Here is a 4,353-nt window from a genome sequence, read left to right as displayed (position 1 = left end):
AAATATACTTTTCATGTGATTTTATAACTCGATTTCTCCACATTTAGTGTAATCTTATCAATTATTAAAGAAATTATTAAAGAAACTATCTTTAATCAAACCAAAAATGAATGAAAATCATTCTTCTGCTCTCATAATAAATATTAAACATTTGATGACTATCTGTTAAGTAAGCAAAGGTAATTTCTAATTTAAACTGTCTTCTATTTTTAAAACATTTTGCATATATCCTTTATGAGGCTAAATTCAAAATTCATATATATTATTAATATATAAACACACAAAAGTATATACATATATACACACATATATTGCATATATACATACATACACACATATATTGCATATATACATACATTTGTATGAGAGGCAGAACTGTGTATTATCATACACAAGAGTAAAAACATTAAAATTGTTTTAATGTATATGAATGTGAATATACTCTCCACATATATTCATATTCTCTTGTAGCTGCAATTAAATTAGGAAATATTAATGTAATAAATAAGAAGTATAGGTAAAGTGAAATCTTAGACTATTACCTCTACCCCAAAGGTTAGTTTAGTCCAAAATAAACAAGCATAAACATATATGTGTAACTCCCATTAATTTTGAGTCTTTTGATAATATAAATTTCTCTCCTTACTAATATTTTTAGTTAAGTGTTCCTTTTTCCTTTAAACTTTATGTGGTGGCATTTTGGACCTTTTGGAGAGGACAGAAAACACATGGAAGGACAAGATTTCCCAGGGAGAAGCTGCCAGCAACAGGAATGGCAATAGGTCCAATTTGGAATTAATTTGATTCATTGTAAATTATTTTTCCTTGACATTATTGTGACTAAAGAGCCTCAGTTTTCAGCAGACTATTTCAAAATTGATTTTAAAAAGCCAAACTTCTTTCAAAATTGCTAAATGCAATAATTTCAAAATTAAATAATAATTGATAGAAACTTATTTTGGGGGGCAAAAATAGGAAAGTCGCTGCTAATTTTAGCTGTGCTATATTTTCTAAACCATAGTCAGTTTTCTAGAGCATCAAAGAAACAACAAAACTTTTAGAATATTGCTAAATTCGAAATTTTTAAAAACTGAAGTATGGCTTATAATTGAGAAAAACATTTGTGGAAAATTAGAAAGCTTACTATATTTACTTCAGTCCAGGAAATCAAGTTTGTGGGCTTATTTCAAGGATTGTTAATTTGTTTGTTCCTTATGACATCTGCATTAATTAGAATATTTGCTCTAGTTCAGTAAGGTTCTGGTCCTGAACACAGACAAGAAATTTAAAAAAGTCTTCCCTATGAAACAATCCTCAGATACACATCACATTCGTTTCCATTAACAGGATGTTTATTTGTGAAAAGCAAATATTCCAAGAGGATTCAGTCTACCAATCGTCACACTTCCATGTGGATTCTTCTGACTAGTAGTGAAGCTAATAAGCCCTTGAACTGGAGTGAGACCACAACTGCCACTCTTCAGTAGTCGTGTGACCTTGGGCGTGTTAATTAATATCTGAGATCCTCAGGGTCCTCATTTGTGAAATGGAAAAGAAGAGTGGCTACTAATCACGGTTCTTGGAAAAGAATTAAGTTAAATTATAGTATTAAGAGAGCCCATGACTGCTCTTATCATTTACGTGTTTTATGCACTAGGCAACATGCCCAGCACCCTACAGGCATTATCTAATTTCCCGGAGATACAGAGTATACACGAGCGTGCTTAGTCAAACAGGAAGATGGGGGAACTGTGAGGAGGGTCCAGGCCAATACACTTTGGTTTGTGATTTAAGGCCAGAAAGACTGGAAGGAGAACTCTAGGGAGGGGCGAGAGGGGATCTAAGGGTGGGAGGTGGGCGAGAATAAGAAAATACCTGAGATCTAATTTCTATAAAAGTTTTGATGGCTCAACTTTGACCAAAATGTCCAGTCCTGCTCTAAAAATTTGTTACAATATTAAACATACCGACGTTTTCATTCCATTTCTTGACATTTCCAAATTAACGAAAGTTAAAATTCACAATTATGTAAAATGTTCTTTAGAAAGGGAAAAGAGTCTATTTTTTGCCAAGAGTCTCAGCAAAATTTTATGGCGCCTGAATGGGGTTGTGGGGAAATGAACAAAAAAAGATCAATTCTATATTTAAAAAGTAAACTTTGTATGGCAGAGAAGTGGAAAGAGAACCACATTCTTTATTTTAGGTGAATAGCTTGGTTATTTCTTGTTATATAGAGAAGAAAATGGAATGGTGTTTTACTAAATTAAATTTCTATTCTCAGAAAAGTAGGTGAAATATATAAGCATGTCCAAACTTCAAAGCTTGACATCTCCTTAGCATTTTCTTATCTAGTTTCCTCAGTTTTCATCCTGCAGGTATCTTGATTTCAGACTTCTAGTCTCCAGAACGCTGATAGAACAAATTCCTGTTGTTTTACGCCATCCAGTTTGGGATCGTTTGCTGTGGGGGCCCTGGGAAACTAACACACACAGCTTCCGTGTCTCGCCTGGGAAATGTGTGCTCTCCACCCCGAAACTCTGGCTCTGTGGGTTTAAAGGTCCTGGCCCCAAAAGAGCACACACTTTCCCTAGGAGACAAAGCAGCAGTCCCACTAAAATATAAGCTATGGCTGCCACCTGGGCACCTGAGGCTCCTTGCGCCCAAGGCACCAGCAGCCAATGAATGCAGTCACCATCTGGGCACAGCTGATGGACAAAGAGCATGTATGGCACCCAGGGGATCCACTCAGGTCCCTGTTGGCATTCTCTTGCTCACTCGATGGTGAATGGACGACTGTACCAACTCTGGCCTTCAAAGCATAGTGACCAGGGGATCAGGCCCCTCAGAGATAAAGGTCTTAGTCATGCTAAGGTGACCAGCAGAAGTAAAGGCAGAGAGAAAGGCTAATCTGCTAAATGGATAGCAGAAGAGGGAAACGAGACTCTACTGCAGCCAAGACCAGCTGTAGCAACAAGGGCTATATAGCTCGTCTTATTAATGTGTTTCTCCTACATTATGACCCCGAGAAGGGAGGCCCATCAGAAGACTACGTGAAGGAGACGCTCCCAGTCGTTACAGAGAAGAATGGACCTGAGGGTGCGAGCTGTGGACTATGGCGGATGCTTTTAGAGTCGCTCGCTCAGATCCCCTTTCAGAAATGACAGGCTCGTGGCCCAGCTGCTGTGATCGCAGGAGCACGTCCCTCAGCTGTTAGCTCTCCAGGGCATCTTCTGCCTTTGCTGGAGAAAACTGTCCTACCCAAATCTCATCCCCTCTAGGGGCAGCTGGCATCCTAATGACCTCCAGGGCAGAAGCAAAAAGGCCCCACCTCCACACCCCAGAATCCAATTCGGCAGTTCTTAACTGTATAATTGCACGGCATTTCATAATCCACACGGACCTGTGCTTTCTCACTCCCAGGGGGTGTTAGAATCACCTGGAAAGCTTCTAAAATGTACTGGAATCTCCCAGAGATTCTGACCAAATTGGTGTGGAGTGGGACCAAGCGTGGGTATTTTCTAAACCTCTCCCCCTCCCACACAAGATGATTAATACACAGCCAGTTTGGAGAAACACCGAGAGCCGGTGTGAAGACCAGCCAGTGGGAGTGGGTGGAAGAAATGACCCTGAGTATCTGTCTTCCTCGTATTCCCGTTTTCACCCAGTTTATAGGTACTTGCTTTATCTCACCAAGGGCTCAACGGAATTAATTCCCTGACCTGTAGGAAGTACATATAGAGACTGCTTTAGCGTGATCTTCACCTTCTAGCATTTTGGTTATGCTTTGTCCTGTCTGGTTGTTTCTGTGTTCCTTAAAACCTTAAAAATCTGTATCACTGTTTTGTCTGTCTAGATTCCTGTTCCCTGCAGCTCTGGCCTTTAATGATATTCATTCCCCTACTCACTTCCACCTCTGGAATTCCTGATCTAACAGTGGGTCCCATCTCTGCAGGGTGCCCCATCAAGGAGTGTCCTCTCCTCTGTCCAGTGTCCAGTAAGGCAAGAAAAGTGGGAAGAAGGCAGTACATTTGCTTCCCGTCCTACGTATGTGGCACCACAGACAACTTTCAGAGAGCCGACTTTAATGCATTTCCCAGGAAGTTTTCAAACTCACCTAATTTTTCTATTTTTTCTTTGCCAGCAAAGACCCATGTATGCAGGTACACGAGAAACTAAAACCCTGCAAAAAAACCCGACTCCCCAGCATAGACCCCATTTGGAATCTCGTCTTGTTACCACCACTTGTAATTACCAGATGGTAATCTTGACTCAAGCTAGGGCTGCATTTCCTGTGCTTCCCTCAAGCTGATGAATACTGAGTTACGTGGGAGTTTTATGAACGCAGTGGAACTT

General features: G+C 39.8%; 1 protein-coding gene across 1 annotated transcript in view; it reads right to left on the bottom strand.

Annotated features, from left to right (window-relative positions):
• Positions 1–4,353, bottom strand: part of PREX2 (phosphatidylinositol-3,4,5-trisphosphate dependent Rac exchange factor 2) — a 192,216-nt gene that overhangs the window by 60,115 nt on the left and 127,748 nt on the right. The window lies entirely within an intron of this gene.

This window comes from Pteropus vampyrus, unplaced genomic scaffold (genome assembly GCF_000151845.1).
Source record: "Pteropus vampyrus isolate Shadow unplaced genomic scaffold, Pvam_2.0 Scaffold99, whole genome shotgun sequence".
NCBI lineage: Eukaryota > Metazoa > Chordata > Mammalia > Chiroptera > Pteropodidae > Pteropus > Pteropus vampyrus.
The sequence above is the reverse complement of the archived record's forward strand: the minus strand, read 5'-3'. Positions and strand labels throughout refer to the sequence as shown.